General features: G+C 49.9%; 2 long non-coding RNA genes across 2 annotated transcripts in view; one reads left to right on the top strand and one right to left on the bottom strand.

Moving 5' to 3' along the window:
* The window catches only part of LOC122154292, a 74537-nt gene that overhangs the window by 21636 nt on the left and 30653 nt on the right, over positions 1 to 22248 (bottom strand). The gene's annotated exons all lie outside the window — the stretch shown is intronic.
* LOC122154293 lies at positions 846 to 3038 on the top strand. Its single transcript, XR_006166180.1, has 5 exons — positions 846 to 857; positions 1753 to 1788; positions 1914 to 1952; positions 2348 to 2416; positions 2897 to 3038. It is a non-coding gene; the product is annotated as an uncharacterized LOC122154293 (long non-coding RNA).

Consider the following 22248-nt stretch of genomic DNA (forward strand, 5'->3'; position numbering starts at 1 on the left):
CTGGATCCGTTTGAAGCCCGCAGTGCAAAGGGGATGGGGTGGGCTGGAGCTGGGCACCGTGACCACCCCAGCACTGCCCCCAAGCCAAAGCCTTGTCTCCCAGTGCCCAGTACTCACAAGTGCTCCCCAGTGCCTCCAGTGACTGAAGATCCCAGTCACCTTGCTGTTCCCATGTGCCCAGCTGTCCTCCCACTTTCCAGAGTTCCCTAATCCTTGGTCCCTGGTGCTCTGAGAATAGGGGTCAGTCCCAGCCCCAGCTTTACCCAAGGGGATGGAAAACAGTTCAAGATCACTCTGCGAGTCTCCTAATTTGAGGCTGGCATCACCTCTGGTGGAGTCCTGGAGAGAAAGATTGCCCTGGGAGGTGGGCAGCACTGGCAGATGGCAGTGATGAGAGGTGAGGGGCACTGGAAGATGCAGAGATCTGGCTGTGGGAGGAAGCTGGATGATGGTTTAATGTTGGAAGAGTGGGGCATCACCGTAGGGTGTTCAGGCTGTTAGGGGTGCTCTGTGTGCTCTCCCTAACAACCCCCAGATGCCAGGGCCCATCCATGAGCAGCTGCCCCGTGCAGGAAGCTGGACTGATGCTGAGGAAGGTGTCCTGGATCCGTGCCGGAGGCGGGGGTGACTCTGTGCCTGGGCTGGGCTTGTTGCCAGGGCTGGTGTCTCTGCCAAGCCTGGCTTTGCCCTGGGGGCTCTCGGGAGGAAAAAGGAGGAGTCATGGATGGAATAAATCTGCCCCTCACCTTCTCCATCTTCACCCAACACTCACCGCACCACAGAGGAAGATGAAGGTCGCAATGCTCAGCGTGGCCCTGCTCTTCACCATCCTGCTGTGCACTCCAGAAGATGCTCAGGTGAGTCCCCAATACCACGAGGAGGGGCTCATGGGTGGGAATGGGTCTGGGCTGCAGGAACAGAATTGTAGTGGTGAGCACGAACCCCCTGGCTTTGGCTTTTCCCTTTCCCACCCAGGGGCTCCTCCATGCTCTTTTGCACCTCCAGCCCTGGGCATTCAGCTTTGTCCCTCCCACAATTACATCTGTTCCCCTACTTCCCCGCAGTTAATCTTTTTGTGTTCGGAACCCGTGTTCTTCACTGAATGACCAGTCCTCTCCATTCCCTGAGAGGGTCCACTACAAAATCCTCTGAGGGCCCAGACCATTTTCTTGTACTTGGTGCCCCCATCTCTCTCTCTTTTGCACATCCCCATCCCATCCTTTCTTTCCCCTCAGACATCTCTCCAAAGGATATCCTCCTCGTCCAACCAAGGGTCAACAAATCCCTCCCTTTTGCTGCTCCCACTACCTTTCTTTCCATCTCTCCCCTCAGTCCTTTGCCTTACATCCTTTCCACTGTGGTAGTGTCCCCATATCCTCTTCCTTGAACCCCCCACTCCCAGACACTCTCCTAATCACATCAGTTTGGTCCTCTGTAATCCTCTTCCTTCTGTCCCCACCAACTACCACGCTTGAAGACCCTATGTCCCTTCCATTTGTAATCATTTCCCCACATTTGCATCCCATGCAGTCCTGTCACATCAACACCCCCAGCCCAGTCTCTTGAAGTCTGATAATTCTGCCCAGTGCCCTACCTTTGGTTCGCCTCCATCCCCACCCTCTTTAGAGGCCCAGTATTCCCCTTGCTATCCTTGTCTCTCTCCCCAGCCTGGGTGGATGGGGGTACACCTGTGACCCACCCACCGCCCCTCCAAGGTCCAATCTAGATAACATCTTTCCTCTTCTTCCCTAGGCATTCGTGAAAGAAGGTGAAAATTATGAGAGAGAGGTAAGTAGTGTGGTGGACTTAGAGGGCGCACGGTCTGGACAACAGGAGGACAATTTTGTTCTCCCATCCCTTGCTGGGACTGGGGACATCACAGTGACCAGTGAGGTCTCATGGTCTCTCTACAGGTGCAGTTTCTCAAATTCGGGAAAGTGAAGAGAGCTGAGGTGGGCACCATGAGTTCTGTTGGACCCAGACCCTCCCCTCCATGGACATGACACTCCAGGACATCCCAGTGCACCCCAGTGTAGCCCAGTACAACCCCAGAAAACACCCTTGCACCCCAGTGTTTTCCCAGGGAAGCCCCTGCTCCCTGAGGCTCCATTGCATTCCCATCCATCCCATTACAACCCAGTACACCCCAGAAAGCCCCACTGCACAGTCACGCACGCAGGAGAACGCCTTCCCCAGGACCCCCACTGCTTTTTGCGCACCACCATACAAACTCACGTACCCCATGTGTCCCCAGAGGCACCTTCCCCAAGGACCCCATTGATCTCACCCGCCTCCCAGTACACCCCAGTGCCACCAAGCATGTCCCTAACCATCTCTTTCTCCACAGCCCCTTATGGATGACAAGCTGATGGAATTTGTGCGCCAGAAACGCCTGGCTGCAGCTGTTGAAGTCTAGGTGAGCAACATCGGGACATCTCCAGCCCCACAAAGGAGCCTGGACCCCAGGGGACCCCTGGGCCCTCAGGGGTGGGCAGACCTTGGGTATGGGAGAGGGAAACAGAGGGGACTCGCCCTGATCCACGTCCCAGGCTGAGCTGGACAGAGCTGACCCCATGCCTTTCCTGGCACTCCGTGGGGCTCTACGGACCCAGAGGCTCACCGTGCCGGCCAGGCAGGAGCTCCGGTGCCATACTGACCCCCAGGGTCACCGTGAGGGCTGGGCAGGGCTATGGGAGATTTAAGGGCATCCCGGGGTAATGACTCACTGGGCAAGGGGCTCTGGGTGCCATATGGGTCTCAGGAGAGCCACTTCCTCTCCTGGGTAGAATGAGGGCTCCAATGCCCTCCTCCTTCCCCAGGACTCTTCAGAGACCGATGGTGGGGACAAGAACCTCTTAGGTTCCAGAGGACACTATCTTTGGGCTCTATCTTTCAGGACTGAAGATGCTGGTGGCAGTCTGGACCTGTCTCCCTCCAGTGGCATGAGGAGATGATCATCCCTGGATGACCCCACCTGTTCCCCTGTGAGCCCTGGGCCATTTCCCTCTAACGATCAATAAACCCCTTCAGCAATGCTACGCTCTGCTTGTTTGTGTGCGTCCATGTCTGTGTCCATATCCCCTCTCCTCTGCCATCACCCAGATGCCTCGGTCCTCTCTGGTTGCACCACATCGGTGAGCTGACGGACTGAAGGAGCCCGGACACCTGGAGTGTCTCCGTAAAGGAGATCCTCTTCCCACCCAGCATGTGCCCCCAGGGAAGGGCGGATTCGGGCAAACTGGAGCATCCCCGCCATGAGGCTGGGAGAAGGGAAGGCGCAGACGGTGTCAGCCCTTGGGGCAGCTGGTGTTTTGGAGGCACAGCAGGGAACAGGTCCTTACCAGGGCTCCAGTGAGCACTGTCCCCCAAAGAGGACAATTTGGTGTCGGGGCAAGAGAACATGGACAGGCAGCCCGGACCCCTGGATCCTCTGCCCCGCGCTGGGAAGGGCAGTGGGTCCCTCTCCCTTGGACTCGACAGTCCTGACTTGACAGGAGATGTCAGAGCCCCATGCTGGGCCCATGCGCCTTCCCAGACCCCCAGCTCATGCCCCTCTCTCTGGGGCCCCCTCAGCCCCACCACAGGCCAGGAAGGCAGCACACGGGCACCAGACCTGCCCCCATCCCCCGACAAGTGTGGCCAGGCTTTGTGGGGCTTTGTGTTCGTTACCTCTTGACTGTGGCTTCAGCTCTCCAGGCATGCACTGATGTATCACCCACTTTTACATTAGGAAGTTTTCCCTCCCACCACTGCATGTGATTATCTTCAGGATGACCTCAAGGGTCTTTGCCAACCAACATGATTCTAGGATTCTATGATTTCATCTCTTCAGCGGGGTTGACTGCAGGGGAATATTTACCAGGGGCTCTGGTGGGATCGGAGATTCCCCAGGGCAGCGGAATGCAATTGGGGCTGATGGGCACCATCATCCTGTGGCTTGTGCATGGACTGTGGTGTCAGGGCAGGAAATGGCAATCGGGAAACCAATGAAAAATGGGGAAATCAGACACCAAAATGTACCAGGACACAGACCTGACAGAGTAAACATTGAGACAATGACGAGGAGCAAACCTCACTGCTCGCAGCTTTTCATCCACCAGTACTCCCAAGCGCATCTCAGCATGGCTGCTCTCAGTCCATTCATCCTCCAGTTTGTATCGATACTGGGGATTGCTCCGACCCATGTGCACAACCTTGCAATTGGTCTTGTTGAACCTCACGAGTTTCACATGGACTCTCAGGGATTCATTTGTCCAGGTCCCTCTGGATGGCATGCCATCCCTCAGGTGTATCAGCTGCACCACTCAGCTTGGTGGTGTTTGCAAACTTGCTGATGGTTAACTTGATCCCACCATCTATGTCACTGACTAAGATATTAAACAGTGCTGCTCCCAACACGGACTCCTGAGGGTCATCACTCGTCGCTGATATCCATCTGGACCACTGGCCATTGACCACTACCCTCTGGATGCGACCATCCAACCAGCGCCTCATGCGTTGAACTGCACCCCAGGGGGCTGTGTGCTGGGGCAGGGACTCTGCCTCCTGCCAGGGTCAGCACTCAGCCTGCCCGGGGAGCTCCCCACGGCGCTGTGGGGAGAAGCTGTGGGGGGAAGGAGAGACATCAAGTGCTTGTCTGACCTACTCATTAGGACCTGCGAACAGGGAGATGCCCCTTGGTCTTCAGGGCAGAGCTGAGCACACAGCGAGTGGGATGGGGGCTGTGAGCACTGACAAGGAGGTGACATGGGGACAGAGAAAAGGCTCCTGGCTGTGGCAGCTAAAGACAGCAGAGAGTCGGGACACGCCTCTGCATCCCCCCCTGCTCAGCTGTGCAAGGAAAGAGAGAACAGTTTGGAGAAATGGACTTGAAAACTGGATGCTTCCAAGCACAGTTTTTAGTGATAGCATCCCCCAATGGAGGGATGTGTGAGCACAGGGTACCTCTGTGGTGACCAGCAGGTCACTCGTGGGCAGACCAGCCCTCCTGGCTCTGCGCTAGGACACAGGGAGTTAGTTTGTCCTTCAGGGCTCCCGTGTTCAGGCTGAGAGCAATATGAAAGTTAAGGATTTCTGCCCCTTCAGAGAAAGCGTCCTCAGCAGCAGCACAAACCTGACCTCACGAAAAGGAATGAAAGGAAGTTCCCTCAAAGAAAGAGAAATAACTTCTGGAGGATTTGGGGGGAAATAGAATAGGGTTGAGTAAAATAAGTCTGCCCTAACTTGCTTATGTCTTCTTCTCTTTCAACCATCCTCCATCCGCAGAGTGAACAAATGTCCAACAGCAGCTCCATCACCCAGTTCCTCCTCCTGGCATTTGCAGAAACCTGGGCTCCATCTCCACCACTCTGCCCAAAGCCACGGCCAATTCCCTCTGGGACAACAGGGACATCTCCCAGCCGGGATGTGCTGCCCAAGTAATTCTGTTTCTATTTTTGATATCATCAGAATATTCCCTTCTCACCGTCATGTCCTATGACCGCTACGTTGCCATTGCCAACCCCTGCACTACGGGACCCTCCTGGGCAGCAGAGCTTGTGTCCACATGGCAGCAGCTGCCTGGGGCACTGGGCTGCTCAATTCTCTCCCGCACGCTGCCAACACATTCTCACAACCGCTCTGCCAATGACAATGTTCTGGACCAGTTCTTCTGTGAAATCCCCCAGATCCTCAAGCTCTCCTCAGACTCTGACTACCTCAAGGAAGTTGGACTTTTTGTGGCTGGTGTCTCTATAGCATTTGGGTGGTTTATAGTTATTCTTTTTTCCTACGTGCAGATCTTCAGGACCGTGCTGAGGATCCCCTCTGAGCAGCGACGGCACAAAGCCTTCTCCACGTGCCTCCCTCACCTGGCCGTGCTCTCCCTGTTTATCAGCACTGCCATCTCTGCCTACCTGAAACCCCCATCCATCTCCTCCCCATCCCTGGACCTGGTGGTGTCATTTCTGTACTCGGTGCTGCCTCCAGCAGTGAACCCCCTCACCTACAGCATGAGGAACCAGGAGCTCAAAGATGCACTGAGGAAATAGATGACCTGATGCTTTTAAACAGCAATAAACTCTTCATCTTCTTTTGCACAACAGTTACAATGCAACTCATTACAGGCCCAGCCCATCATCTGCATTTTCTTTTGTTCTTGTTGGTATCTGACTTGTAATGATGTTGTCATCCCCTTCCCAATTCACTGTCTGCTTTGCTTTTCTGACCGAGTGGCTCTGTAAATGAGGAGCTGTGCTCTCTGTGTGTTTGAACAAAATAAAGGGCCCTGCAGTAACTTTTTTTTTTTTTTTTCTGAGATCCTTCCTCCAAGACCCTTTCAGAGCTGCAGGAACAACTCCTATGTGGAGAGTTGGAGGGGAAGAGTCCCATCGTGGCAGGATTGCCAGAGACCAACTGGTCTTCCAAAGCTGTTCTCTTTTCACTTCCACACTCTCCTTCTGACCTGTTTGGTTTGGTAAAAGGTCTGCGTGCTCTGGCAGCTTGGTCCCCGTCCTGCCGGGTGGGAGCTCTGTGACCGCAGGCAGGGACAGGCAGAAGGCACCTCTGGGACAGAGCTGGCCTCCACAACAGCGTTTCCAAGAAGAAAGGTGATCTTCTCGGGGCACTGCCCGAGGGCGCAGGTCTTGTTCCAAAGCTGATCTCAAGAATGTGCCCAAGAAATTGTCCGGCAGATGAAAACACCGGTGAACAGTGTGAGTGCGCGGGATGGGGTGTGCAGCAGTGTCCTTGCACAGCCAGGCCTCCTGCCAGAGACCTGAAGAACTAGTGTCAGCTCTGTGCCTGTGTTCACTGGACACACCGGAGAAGCTACCTGTGCTGGTTTTGGCTGGGTGAAACAAAAAAAGGCCCAAACAATCGGCCTCAAACCAAAGTTGACTTCTGAGTGAATTCCCCGACCAGCAACCAGCATCTTATCAGCATCATGAAGCAACCAGCATCTGATCAGCATGAAATGCAACCCTGGGAACAATCCCTGGGAACTATAAGTAAACAATAGGAAGTAACTATAAATCCCAAATGTAGAGAAAAACAGAAACTCCTCAGACGTGCCCAGATCCTGGCCAGATCCAGACACACCTGAGTGAGGCATGTCAATCTACCAGATATCTCCTGTGCGTTTTGTTTAGACTTGTTTGTTAAACTGTACAAAAGCCGGGCCCTCTCCCAGCACAGACGCAGACCTCCCCTACGAGCGGACGCCCTGCGTGGGACTTCCCAGCTGCCGGGAAAGGCTCTGCGACCCTTCGCTGGGACGGGGCTCCCCAGCTGATGCACGGGTCGGGGGGATGGTAAAGTAGGAGGGCAATTGGTGATGGATCTTTCTTAATCACTATAGCCATCTTTATGTAGTAATGACTAGGTGTGTTACCTTGCTTGTTCTTTCTGCTGCTTTAAACTAAAGTAAAATAAGGCTATTTCTTTAGCTTGGTGCCTGTGTCCTTTGTGTTAACCCCGTCAATTGGCAAAACACTGGGATAGAGTTAATTTTCTTCCTAGTAGCTAGTATGGGGCTCTGGTTAGATTTGTGCTGAAAACCGTGTTGATTACACAGGCGTTTTCTTTACTGCTGAGCAGTGATTACACAGCACCAAGGTCTTTTCTGCTCCTCACCCCACCCCAGTAGTGAGCAGACTGAGGGTGCACAAGGATCTGGGAAGGGACACAGGCAGGACAGCTGACCCCAACTGACCAGAGAGGTATTCCATAGCATATGATGTCATGCTCAGCAATAAAGCTAGGGGAAGATGAAGGAAGAGAGGGACATTCGGAGTTATGGTGTTTGTCTTCCTACGTATTGCTATGTGTGATGGAGCCCAGCCTTCTCAGAGGTGGTGAACACCTGTCTTCCGATGGGAAGTGGCGAATGAATTCCTTGTTTTGCTTTACTTGCATGTGCAGCTTTTACTTTACCTATTAAACTGCCTTTTTCTCAAGCCATTAGTTTTCTTATTTTTACCCTTCTGATTCTCTCCTCCATCCCACCGGAGGGGAGTGACCAAGTGGATGCGGGGGGCTTAGTTTAATTAACAATTACACTTTTTCCTGTTCCTACTCCAAGAGTTTTTCAGTTAAGGAAGCAGAGAACGGCACCTTCACCACCTTCTTCTATGTGTCAGCTATTTACTCCCTCATTATAATAACTCTTCAGTATGTTGAACATCCATGGGGAACCAAAACACTCCTATTAGTACTTCTCCAGAATTTTTTTCAGCTTTTTCTAGCATTAACCAGCCATGTAGGAATATCACTAATATATATTAATATTTTTAATATATATTAAAGGTAAGTCAGGGACAGGAGACATTATTATAGAGATCTGCTACACACCACTCGACCAGGGAGACCACCGGATGAGGCTGTCTATAGACAGATAGGAGCAGCCTCACATTCACTAGCCCTGGTCCTCATGGGAGACTTCAACCACACTGATATCTGTTTGAGGTAAAACACTGCAGTTCATAAGCAATTCAACAGGTTCTTGGAATACACTGATGATAAATTCCTTTTCCAAGTGATAGAGGAACCATCAAGGAGAGGGGCTATGCTGGACCTTGTTCTCACCAACAAGGAGGGGCTGATGGGGAGTGTGAAGATTAAGGGCAGCCTTGGCTGCAGTGACCAATAGATGGTGGAACTCAAGATCCTTAGGGCAGGAAGGAGGATGCGCAGCAAGCTCAGTACCCTGGACTTCAGGAGAGCAGCCTTTGACCTCCTCGGGGATCTGCTCGGTAAGGTAACATGGGATAAAGCCCTGGAGAGAAGAGGAGCCCAAGAAAGCTGGTTGATATTTGACGATCACCTCCTCCAAGCTCAGGGGAGATGCATCCCAACAAGGAGGAAGTCAGGTAAGAACAGCAGGAGGCTGCGTGGAAGAACAAGGAGCTTTTGGACACAAAAAGGAATCCTACAGAGTGTAGAAGCAAGGTTGGGTAGCCTGGGAGGGTTACAGAGAAAGTGTCTGCGTAGGCAGGGATAAGGTTAGGAAGGCCAAAGCCCTGATAGAATTAAATCTGGCCAGGGATATCAATGCTAACAACTAAAGCTCTTACAGCTACATCGGTTATAGAAGGAAGACTAGGGAAACTGTGGGCCCTTTATGAAGGGAAACAGGAGACCTGGTTGCCCAGGATATCAAGAAGGCAGAGATACTCAAGAACTTCTTTGCCTCCTTCTTCACTGGCAAGGGCTCCAGTCACACCACTGAAGTCACAGAAGGCAAAAGGGCGGGTAGGGAGAATGAAGAACCACCCACTGTAGAAGAAAATCGGGTTCAAGATCATGTAAGGAACCTGAAGGTGCACAAGTATGTGAGACTTGCTGAGATGCACCTGCGGGTCCTGATGGAAGTGGCAGATGAAGCGACTAAGTCACTATCCATCATATTTGAAAACTCATGACAGTCCGGCGAAGTTCCCACTGTCTGGAAAAGGGGAAACATAACCCCATTTTTAAAAAGGAAATAAAAGAAGACCCGCGGAAGTGCAGGCCAGTCAGTCTCACTTCTGTGCCCTTTAGTGTCATGGACCAAATCATGCTGGAAGCTACCCCAGGGCACATGGAAAATAAGAAGGTGATTTGTGACAGCCAACGTGAGTTCACTAAGGGAAAATTGTGACTGACAAATCTGGGGGCCTTCTAAGATGGGGCTGCAGTGCTCGTGGATAAGGGAAGAGCAATTGACATCATCTACCTGCACTTGTACAAAGCATTTGCCACTGTTCCACATGACATCCTTGTCTCGAAGTTGGAGCGACATGGATTTGATGGACGAACCACTTGATGGATAAGAAATTGGCTGGATAGTCACACTCGAAGACTTGCAGTCAACAGCTCTATGTCCAAGTGGAGAGCAGTGACAAGTGACATTCCTCAGGGGTCGATGCTGGGACAGGCGCTGTTTAACATCTTTGTTGGTGACATGGACAGTGGGATCGATGCACCCTCCGATGTACCGAGCTGTGTGGTGTGCTAGACACACTGGAGGGAAGGGATGCCATCCAGAAGGATCTGGACGGGCTGGAGAGGTGGCCATATGCAAACCTCGAGAAGTTCAACGAGGCCAAGGGCAAGGTACTGCACAAATCCAGGCTGGGAGAGGAGTGGATTGAAAGCAGCCCTTCAGAGAAGGACTTGTGGGTAGTAGTGGCTGGAAAACTGACTGTGAGCCAGCAATGTGTGCTGGCAGCCCAGAAAGCCAACCATACCCTGGGCTGCACCAAGAGAAGCGTTGCCAGCAGGTCAAGGGAGGGGATTCTCCCCCTCTACTCCTCTCTGGTGAGACCCCACCATCAGGACTGGTGTCCAGCTCTGGGGCCCTCAACATCAGAAGGACACAGACCTGCTCAAGCAGGTGCAGAGGAGGCCACGAAGATGATCAGGGACCTGCAGTACCTCCCTTGTGAGGACAGGCTGAGAGAGCTGAGGGTGTTCATCCTGGAGAAGAGAAGACTCAGGGGGGAACTTACAGTGGCCTTCCAGTAGTTAAAGAGGGACTACAGGAAAGATGGGGAGGGACCCTTTATCAGCGGTTGTAGGGATAGGACAAGGGGTGACCGTTTTAAACTGAAAGAGGACAGATTTAAATTAGATGTTAAGAAGAAATTCTTTACTGTGAGGGTGATAAGGCACTGGAACGGGTTGCCCAGAGTAGTGGCTGCACTGTCCCTGGAAGTGTTCAAGGCCAACTTGGATGAGGCTGTGAGCAACCTGGTCAAGTGGAAGGTGTCCCTGCCTGTGGCAGGGCACGTAGGAACTAGATGATCTTTAAGGTCCCTTACAGCACAGACCATTCTAGGATTCTATGGTTGTCATCATGGTGTTGCTCTCACTGGGGTTGTCAGAGGTGGGAGCATGCCAATTGCTCTCTTTATCTTCTCCATGAGTCCTGACATTCCCTTCCTGCCTCTTCCCAGACCCCTGTCTCTCCCTGTCTGCCCTGGGAATCTCAGCTCTTTCCCTCTTTACATGCCTGTTCCATGCACACTCTTCAGGAGTTTTTCTCCTACCACCTTGTCACCAGGGCTGGGCAAGCAGCTCTATGGGGCTGTGTGTGTGCACGTGTGTGAACATAGGATTTTCTCATGCAAAGTGCATCTCTGCTCTCCACTCTTTACTCTCTAAATAAAACCTTATTGAAAGTGAACACCATTTGACTCGGTAGTATTTTGGACAGTGGAGGGAATAAACCTCTGACCATCATACCCCACAACCAGGCTGCGCAGATGTGATGGGCACCAATTTGGTTTCTTCTCTCTGTGGCCACCTCCCATTCCTTCCAGCTCATGTTTTGCTTCTCCCCACCTCCTCATCTCATGGGCCATGTTGTGACAGGTGCTCGTTCTTTCAGGACATCTCACCGCATGCATGGACAATGGAAAGATATCTACTTTGGTCTGCCACAAGCTCTGCTTTTACCTGGGAGGCCTTTGTTGCAGCAGCAGCTCCTGTGCTGTGGACAACCTCAGAGCTACTCCGATGATTGAGGAGAGGGAGTTGCAGCTCCCTGTTTTCACAGACAGTGTTGTGCATGGGAGCACTGCCAACCCCCCCAAAACATACATGACCAACTGCTTCCATTTTTCCTTATAGGTTAGCAGCAGTATCATCATGGCACTATTGCAGATTTTCTTGCTGAACCCATAGGACCAGCAAGGTTGAGCTCTGACACACTTTCCAGGATCTATCCCTGCCTTTCCACTGAGGGTGATTTTCAAGTGCAGGTGCGAGTGAAAAGACCTCTGAGCAACTGCATTATATTTATTCTGCAGGAGACACAAGGGGGATGTGGAAAGACCATGAGGAGGTGGTGGTGTGTGTGGCTGCTGGTAGTCAGTTCTTTCTTACTGCAGTGCAGGGTTGCAAATTCACTCCATCATTCTATTGTGTTTTCAGGCCAGGAAGTGATGTTCTTTCTCACTGTACCATTGACATGAGAGTCGTTCATCCCTGCGCACACATGCAGACACTTGTCTACAATGAATTTCACCTACCATGTGATGGCATAGTCATTCAGTCTTAGTAAGTCTCAGGCAGATACCAGTGCAGACCCCCTGTATAACTACCCTTCACGGTGAGAACTGAGCTTTCTGCCCTTCTTTCTTTTATTTTCTTTCTCCATCTCTCCCTCCCTCTCTCCTTCCCTTTTTCCCTTCTTGCCTGATTCTCTCCAAATGTTGCTCCAGAATGGTGAGGAGTCCAGCCCATCCAGCAGACCACTACAGACTTGGTGGGGAACCAGATGGTGGAAGCAGGGCGGGCTGTCAAGGAGGAATTTGGAAACACATCCCAGGGAAGTAGACATTTTTTTAGGAAAGCAAAAGTTTGTTTAGGCTTGGCTCTTGTAGGGGACATCAAGAGCAAGATGATGAGCTTCTACTTATTCCTTAACGCGGAAAGAATGAATAACTAAAATGTGGGGCTAGCTGCTCAAATTAATGGATAACCTACTAACAGTAGATCCAGATAAGTCTGAGGAACTCAAGGCCTCCTTTGCTTTAGTCACCAACAATGTATTCCAGGTCTTTGTGTGTAGGGTCAAGTCTCCAGAGGAGAAAAACAAGCAGCAGTGAGTAAGAGTGGGGTCAGGGATTACTTGCATGGACTCAGCCCATGCATGTGTGTGGGGGTGAAAAGGCTGCATGGGAGCACGTTGAGACCTGGCTGCTCTCACAGCAAGGCCGTTGTCTGTCCCCTTTGGAAGGTCATGGTCATGGGAGAGTGAGTGATGGTGAATGGAGGAGAGGAAACATTGCACCCATGTTTGAGGAAGGGCAGAAGTTCAACTCAGGGAACCACCCCCTTTGGTGAGAGTGTGCCATTAAATGACAATGAGTGACAATTCTAGTCACCTAAGAGAGCAGGTGACTGAGAAAGGTCAGTGTGTATTTATCAAGGGTGAATCATGCCTCACCAGACTGATTGACTTTATGATAAACTACTTGTATTTGTGAATAAGATGAGAAAAGTGGATGCCATTTACTTCAGCATAGGAGGAATTTTGACATGGTGTCCCTCAATATTCTTGTATCCAAGTTAGGACAGTAGAGTCTGCATGGGTAGACAATCAGATGGGTGAAACACGGATTGGGTGATTGGGCTGAGAGACTAGTATTGAAGAAATCCTACCTTCCTGAAGGCCAGAGACAAGTTGGGCAGCACTGGAATCTTTCCTGCACCTTGTACAGTTTATAAGTCTTGGCTGTCCAGTATCCAGTCCAGACTTAAGGTGTCTAAAATAACTGGCTCCCAGGACTATTATTCTACTTGCTGGCCGCTCTGGTGGTGTGAGTTAACCCTGGTGAGCATCTAAGCACCACACAGCCACTCTCTCAATTCCCCCCACTCTTTCTGGGATGAGGGAAGAGGAAAAGAAGAATAAAAGCAAGAAAACTTGGGTTTGAGATTTTTTTAGAAAATGTTTAATAAATGGAAGAAGAGAGAAAGAAAAGAAAACAGAACATCCGATGCAACGGCAATAACTCACTACTTCCCATGGGTAGACCAACGCCCAGCCAGTACCTGAGAAAGGTATCTAAGCTCCCTAAAGCTCTCTCTTTAAGGAAACTTTTATTACTGAATATGATGTAATGTGGTATAGATTATCTCTCTGGTTAGTTTGGCTTATGTGCCTGGTTGTGTCCCCTCCAAAAGTATTGCACCTCCCCAGTCTATTCACTGGGAGGTGGTCTGAGAAACAGAGAAGGCTGTCACACTGTTCAGCCAGAGCTAGAACATTGGTGGGTTATCAATACAACAAATCTAGAAGATAGCACCATATGAGTGGTTGTGAACAAAATTCAATCTATCCTAGCCAGAGCAGACATATCTGGCTTGATGTTCACTAGTGGTTACACACACTGACATGCACACCAACGGAGAGGAGAGGAGAGGAGAGGAGAGGAGAGGAGAGGAGAGGAGAGGAGAGGAGAGGAGAGGAGAGGAGAGGAGAGGAGAGGAGAGGAGAGGAGAGGAGAGGAGAGGAGAGGAGAGGAGAGGAGAGGAGAGGAGAGGAGAGGAGAGGAGAGGAGAGGAGAGGAGAGGAGAGGAGAGGAGAGGAGAGGAGAGGAGAGGAGAGGAGAGGAGAGGAGAGGAGAGGAGAGGAGAGGAGAGGAGAGGAGAGGAGAGGAGAGGAGAGGAGAGGAGAGGAGAGGAGAGGAGAGGAGAGGAGAGGAGAGGAGAGGAGAGGAGAGGAGAGGAGAGGAGAGGAGAGGATGCTGGCTGGGTCTCTATAGCTTTAGCTAACTGCCTTCAAGAAGTCATCTTAAACTCCGATGTATCAATAATGAGAACAGGCAGTCAGAAAACAGGTCATACAAACATTCACATTAGCCAAGTGAAAAACACAAGATGCTTTTTTTCAAAAGAACACTTGACTTCACAGAGACAGGCAGTCTTAAGAGCATGATTTCTTTTCTTCTTGTTAAAAAAAACCAACCAACCAACCAACCAAACAAAAAAAAAACCACAACTTTTTTTTCTACTATTCCTGCCTATTTCTTTAAATTTTAGCTTTGGACTTCTAGAGGTGCTATTCAAAATCTCCAAAATAAAATCCATGTTTATGTGAGAGAACAATATCCATTATCTATTTCCTAATCTCCCAATTTATGCATGAAATGCATTGGAAAATGAAATACTTTCATTTCCTGAAGTACTGTTATATATTTGCTTTTGTTGTACACAATTTTTTATCCAAAAGCAACCGTTTATAGTCCAGTTTTCCACAATCATCACTGCTGGCTTGTTTAAAGCTCCCCCCAAGCATACAGCGTATTCTTCTTAACTCCCAAATACGTCAGTGCTCCACAAGCTCACACACAATGCGCGGGTTGGACGACCAGCTCTGTTTGTGGGAATCTGCTGGAGTATTCCTTACATAGTGAAAGTCTCACCAGCAACAGTTCTCCAAGCTGAACAAAACCCGCTCTTCTGAGCCCAGCCAAGCCACACAGATGCCAGCAGTTGCTTTTGGCAGTGACTGTGCTGCCACGGTGTCTCAGCATTTCAAAGCATGATAAAAGGAAGTTACCGGTGTCAGAAGCCACGACGCAGGAACACACTCCTCAGTCCATGATGCTGCAGGAGACGGTGGGTAGCTCTGTTCCTCTGTCAGTTCCCTGAAAACCACCTGGATGTGGTTCTCCAGACACTTCTCCGCCACTCTTGTTCTTACATGGTTATAAGTCAGTTAGTGAACAATCCCAGGAGAGAAGACAGCAGTGCTAGTGCTATCAGTCCTCCTCCCCAGACACCCACAGTATTATTAACAACTTTAGAAAGACTGTCAGAATAATGGAAATTTGCATGATTAGCAGGAAAGTAAAGGAAACTTTTTTTTTTTTTGACTGATCGCTACTTCAGATCTGACCAAAAGTTAAAACATGTTGTTAAGGGCATTGTCCAAATGTCTCTTAAACACTGACAGGCTTGGGGCATCAACCACCTTTCTAGGAAGCCTGGTCCAATGTTTGACCACCTTCTTGGTAAAGAAATGCTTCTTAATGGCAAGTCTGAACCTCCCCTGAGGCAGCTTTGAACTGTTCTCAGGCATACTGCTCCTGGGTCCCAGGGAGCAGAGATCAGCACCTCCCTCTCCATGTCCCCTCCTCAAGAAGCTGCGGAGAGCAATGAGGTGGCCCCTGAGCCTCTTTTTCTCCAAACCAGACAAACCCAAAGTCCTCAGTCACTCCTCATAGCACACTCCTTCCAGCCCTGTCACCGGCTTTGTTGACCTTCTCTGGCTGCATTCAAGGACCTTAACGTTCTTCTTAAAATGTGCGACCCAGAACTGCACGCAGTAGTCAAGGTGGGGCCACTTAAATACTAAATACAATGGGGTAATCACCTCTTTTGATGAGTTCGCTATACTGTGTTTAATGCACTTCAGAATGAGGTTTGCCCTCTTGGCGGTCAGGGCACACTGCTAGCTCATATTGAGCCTGCTGCCTTCCTAATAATACATTGGTTTGGGCTGATATTTGATTCCTCATTGATCCAGGATCTACTTAACGGGACTCTGTTTCCTTACTGCATCAATTTGCCAGCTGTTCTCAAACCAACGCTCACAAATCTCTCCTCAATGTTAACTATTCATCAAATCCTGTAACCACCGACTCCAGCTCTTCTTTATATGACATAGAAGAACTTAATAGTCCAGGCCCAAATTTTGGTTGTCTTCTTTTTTTCATCTGTTTCTTTAGAACAATGCTTTATATATATAAATGCTTCAAATATATAAACCCACGATATATATTGTAATGTAATGAGGTAGTGGCATTTTACTGGAGATTTGGGGTTTACTAAGTTTATTAATCAGTAGTGTGGGTGATAGTCATGTTTTACCTGAATGTTTGAACTGTACAAGAATCCTGCGTAAAACCACATTTGGGTGCCCCAATTTGACCGGGACACCTCGCACGCATGAATAAATAATTGCCCTTGTAATTCTGTACTTTGTATCCTGGAATCTTGCCCAGGTCAGTTTGAATTTTTGTGACGCCCTTCAACACCATCATCATCAGCCTAGGTCAACGTGATCATTGAGCAGAATGCAGATGTTCAGAGCAGACACAATGAATCATCTTCTTGTCCCTGAGCAGCCACTCAGAGCTAATTGCAGGGACAGAGCTCCCCTGTCCAGAGGAGGGATGTTTGTCCCCACAGCATCTCTGATAAGCCATGTTTGCCCAGGCCCTACAGAACAAGGAGCCTGTTGAGGGAGCTTGGAGAGAGTCTGTGGCTGTGAAAGTTGAACCAGCCCGGATGCCTGGGTACCATTGCGGTTTCCTTCACCGCCTATCCTTGGCAGCATCCTCTGACCAGTGTGGGGCAGGGGGAGCTGTGGGAGCCTGGGAACTGGCCAAGCCAAAGAATGACATGAATTCGTGCCTGTTTACAAGCACTGTAACCTCATCATGCACAAGAATCAACTGCAATGTCAACAGAGCCTTAAAGCATGGCGGTCAGCCTGAGTCCTTTCCATGGGACAAGCAATGCTGCCCACATCCCATGCTAAGGGAAAGGGGAAGGACATTGAGAGCACCCTGATAGTCTTGGTCAATCTTGGGCCATTTTCAGCTCAGGACAAAGATCTCTTTCTCTTGTGCCTTTCTGAAAGGTAACCACTGAGGCACATCTCTTCAACCCCATTCATCTCTCCTGGACAAGATAGTTTGGCCATGGTGTCCCATTAGGTGAGGGGACAGAGGTTGCTGGTCCCAAAGAACCACTCCAACCCCCCATCTCTATTCGGGTCACCTATCTACTGGTCCCTTGAGGGAACTGAAAATCAGAAGGGACCATGTGTAAACACCAGAAAATCTATCAACTGCTCCGAGCAATGGCAACATTGAATGCATTGAACTGAGTGCCATGCTGAGGTCCTCTGAGGTCAACATTAGGAAAGCAAAGCCATGAATGTTTTGACAAGTTTTTGTCTTCCTCTTTAGACTATTCTTCTCCTGAAGTGCCATAGTCCTCATCGCTTGGTCTCTCTCTAAAATGACAAAAATAACTAAAATAATCCTCTGCGAGGACAATTCCACAAGGCTGGTGGGGAAAACCTGACTTGGGTTTTGAAGCCCATGGGAGGTTTCAGGGGAAGTGAGATGTCACCCTGGTTTTGTCCCTGTCATGATACAGGCTCCTGTCACGGCTTCAAAGAAAGCCTGCCTGGTTTGATCCGGATGGAAAGAAATGAATAAAGAACAACTGTACGTGGCTTCTGAGAGCTGAAAATGGCCAGGATTCTCCAGTGAAACACTAAAGGTCATTTCTAAAGACTACCCATCACAGGATGGGTGCTTGTTCTTTATGAGAGACTTGGTATAAAAAAGAGTGCTGTTGTGGGACGGTTGTGAGAAGATGTCAAACACTCTTGAATATTTGCTTCAGAGATCATTCAAAGCAGAGGTAGTCAACTGGAAGATCTGTCTTGTGAATCAGTTGCTAGAAAGCTGAGCCACAAAGTGCTAAGTTATAAATTGCATTTCAGTGGGCTGTGACAAAGTTCTGAAGCCCCTCGGAAAGGATTTAAGTCATTGCATGCATGTAGAAAGTTAACTCCAGCGGGCAGCTCAGCCCAACCAGCTGCTCACTTGCTCTCTGCAGTGAGTTCAATTCTCCCTCCATCTCCTCATCCTCTCCATTCCCCCCTTACTCTCCCTACATCTCTTTTCCTCCCCATCTCTCCCTGTTTCCTTTCTTCCTTCTCTTCATCCTTCATCCCTCCGTCCGTCACCTTCTCACCCTCCTGAGTCACTCAGTCACTAAAACCCACAAACATCAACATGAGCACCACAAATGGACTAGCAATCATTCTATCATTGTTAAATTGACCCAAGTTTTTCTCCACTTTGGACCTTCTCTGTGGGTTCCTTCTGAGCAGTAACAGAGCATCTAAGGGAAGGCCACCACACAGGAGCAGATGTGCCTCCTCCTACAGCTTCACGCCCAACTGGGATATCACCTGCAAGGACCTGTCCTTTGAGGGGCTGCATGTCACTGATTATCACCTCAATCAACAACACCAGGGACTGAGAGCCATCTTGGGGAGGGTGGTCCTGAATATGGGAAGGGTGAGAGGTGGAGAACCAGTGGACAGGGACTAAATGACTTAGTGGGGGCAGGGATGGGGGGCTCCTGGCCCGGCTGATGGTTACATGTGGTCACTTCTGATTATCAGCTGCCTCTAGAGACTGGTAGGTAGGTGACACCTTCAAGCAGGGCACAGAGGTTCTCTGCTCCTAGGCTTCCAGACACCCCAGAGCCCCCAGTGACCCCTCTTGCCACCTGTGTCATACGACACTCTCTGAGTGTGACTCCAACATCACCTAACACCCCCCCCCGCAACTCCAGTGCTCCCAGAGCTCCTCCCTCAGTCCATTCACCTGCCCCAGTGCCCTCCCATACCACTCCCCGGTTCCCCTTGTCTGCTTCAGTTCGCCCAGTGCTGCTTCCTTGCTCCCCCATCCTCCCCAGTGCTCCCAGCAATTCTCCTTTGTTCTCCCCACCTACCTCAGTGCTCCCAGTTCCACTGCCTCGTGCTCCCAGTCTGTCCCGGTGCTCCCCCTGCAATGCCCTAATGCCCCTCACCCTCCCTTGTGTTCCCAGTGTTGCTTCCTCATTGTCCCCCCCACACCCCCCCGCAGTACTCCCAGTGCTGTTCCTTCGCTCCCCTACCTACCCCAGTGCTCCCAGTGCCACCCCCTCATTCCCCCCAATGCACCCCAGTATCCATAGTGCCGCTCTCTCATTCGCCCCATCTGCCCCAGTGCTCCCAGTATTGCTCCCTAATTCCTCTCACCCTCCCCAGTGTTCCTAGTGCCACTCCCTTGCTCCCCTCACCCACTCCAGTGCCCTCAGTGCTGCTCTCTCGTTCCCTTCACTTCCCCCAGTGCCCCCCTCCCCCCCAAGGACCTCAGTGCTCCCCAGTACTCCCCGGTGCCCCCCCTGCAGTGGGTTTACCTTGGCTGGCCTCCAGGCACCCGCTCAACCACTCCACCTCCTCAGCAGGACGATGAGGGGGAAAGTCAGATGAAAAAGAACTCATGAGTTGAGAGAAAGGCAGTTTAATAAAGAAAAGCAACGACTGCATGCAGAAACAAAGGAAAATAAAAAGATTATATTCTCTACTTCCCATCAGCAGGCAACGTCCAGCCACGGGGAAGCGGGGCCTCGGTATGTGTAGCGGTTGCTCTGGAAGACAGTCACCTTAATAACTAACGGCCCCTCCTCTCCTCTTTTCTTTTAGCTATTATTGTTGAGCACGATGGCATATGGTATGGAATATTTCTTTGGTCAGTTTGGATCAGCTATTCTGGCTGTGTCCCCTCTCAAACTCTGGCCCACCCCCAGCATACTGGCCTTTGCGGGAGGAGGTTTGGAGAGACAGCTCTGATGCTGTAAATCACCTCCACGGCAGCTAATTCCCTCAGAGACTGGATACCACCCTCAGTGGTGGTCCACTTGTTTGGGAATTTGCAAGATCTTCCTTGAAGGGAAGCCTGTCCTTCACACTTCACAGAAGTCGACTCCAGAGGCTGAGGACTGATGTCCCTTTTCCAATCCCTTTGACCAGGACCTTACCCCTAGCAAGGGATCCCAGCTGCTGGGGTTCTTACCCTCTATTTCCTGACTATTGGCCCCAATATCCAGTATCAGAGCAACCAGATGACAATTTGCCCTCCTGGATGATGGATAAAATCTTTTTCAGTATCTCAGAAGCTGACCTCAGCTTCCACTGTTCCTTCTTGAATATAGAGGCAACTGATACAGCTGAGGGTTGGGTCTCTGCTCGAGCAACAGTGTGTGCTTGTATGTCTTTAGGGTCAGAAACTCTCTCTTCTCCTCGAGGGTGATGAATGGTGCTGAACCGTGCTCAGTAGATGTAGGACAAGCCCCAGCACAGTGTGACAAGCTCTGTCTCTTTGGCATAGCCAGGGCCAGGACACCCTTTTTCCAAAGACTCTGTCACTTCATTGGGATCCTGCACATGTTTGGTTGAAGTCCCAGACCATCGGAGGTGACAACCGTTCTAGGTACCTGCCAACATTGTCTCACATACCTTCCCACCGACAACCACACTACCTTGGGGCATGTCACTGGGTGATATTTCTAAATACTTGGTTAACCATAGAAAACATTGAAAAAAATTCTGGAGAAGTACTAATAGGAGTGTTTTGGTTCCCCATGGATGTTCAACATACTGTAGAGTTATTATAATGAGGGAGTAAATACCTGACACATAGAAGAAGGTGGTGAAGGTGCCGTTCTCTGCTTCCTTAACTGAAAAACTCTTGGAGTAGGAACAGGAAAAAGTGTAATTGTTAATTGTCACCATGCGATGATTCACAGAGTAATGGCATCAGTGCAGAGGTCCAATCCCAGATTAAGCTCAAGGCCTGTGCTTTTACAGTACATCTCCCAGGCAAAACACCACCAAGCACTACAGAGCACAGCAAAATGCCAAAGCCAAACCCAGCCTTTAACATGTACAAAAGAAAAGGGAGCATTGCACCGATCAGATAAACTAATGTTGAGCGCAGATAATTCAATATCATGAGCAGCACCTGTTAAACAGCTATCACAGGAATTCTTAGTTCCCTCTAACACGCTCTGGTCAACTCTGCCGTTAACTCTGTCCCAGCCAAAGATAGTAGAGAAGGACAGAGACTCCCTGCCAAATCCTGTCCTTCCCCTCACACTCTGCGGGTACTATGGGACACTTGGAACTGGGGGGCTCTCAGAGATGGGAAGCAAGACATAAATGTGTAGCAAAAAGGGCCCGCACTGTCTGTCTGTCCCCACTGACGCGCCGGCCAGTGCTGCAGAGCTGCCTCTCCCCCTCCCTCTCTGCCCCCATCCCTTCTCCTCCCCTTTCCTGGCTGCCTTCATTGGTCTCCCTCCCTGTCTCCATCCCTGGGTTTCCTACAACGCAGCAGGGGAGATGCATCTCATTGTCAAAAAGAAAGATGCCTCATTCTCAAACCAGCAAACTCATGACATTTTATTTTTTGAATATGCTACTGTCACAAAAGAAAGGAGCGTGTCCATATAGATGTGATACAACCAGTAGGTGGGATTGTCCTGAATAGCACCTTTAATGTCAAGTGGCTATCAAATGCCATTCACCTGATTTGCACTTATCTCAAAGGCGGCCTTGACCTTTCCCAAGTCAATAAACCCTCAGTAATGACAGTGCATACAATTCATCAATTCTTTTCAAAGTAAGTTCAGAAAACAAATAACATCACAGTTTATTTAAATATGATAAATAATTCAGCACCGTTACTTAACTCTCTAATATATGGCACACAAGGCAGAAGCAGTCAAGAAGAAAATCTTCCCGTGGATTTTGCTCTTTGGGCAATTTCCAAAGCAAATATTCAAGTCAGTTGCCTAAATTATTTTCACAGCTGATCCACAACAGATCTCTTCTTTATAGCTAGTGTCCCGTAAAGATATATCGTTCATATCCTGTAAAGATATAACCAGAGGAATTTAAAATGACATATAATGTCAGAGAAGAATCTGAGCCATTTACGTATCTTGAGAAAGACTTATCAGTGTACTTTTATTTCGTTGAAGCCGTGACAGGAGTCTGACTCACCACGGGAACAAACCCAGTGACACCTTGGATTCACCGAAACTCAGGCAAACCTCCCACTGACTTCAAAACCTGAACCAGATTGTTGCCACCAGCCTTTGATTCCCAGCTTGTGCCTCACAAAAATAAATGACCCTCACACC

The sequence above is a fragment of the Tyto alba genome, unplaced genomic scaffold (genome assembly GCF_018691265.1).
Source record: "Tyto alba isolate M040663 unplaced genomic scaffold, T.alba_DEE_v4.0 Super-Scaffold_37, whole genome shotgun sequence".
NCBI classification, from domain to species: domain Eukaryota; kingdom Metazoa; phylum Chordata; class Aves; order Strigiformes; family Tytonidae; genus Tyto; species Tyto alba.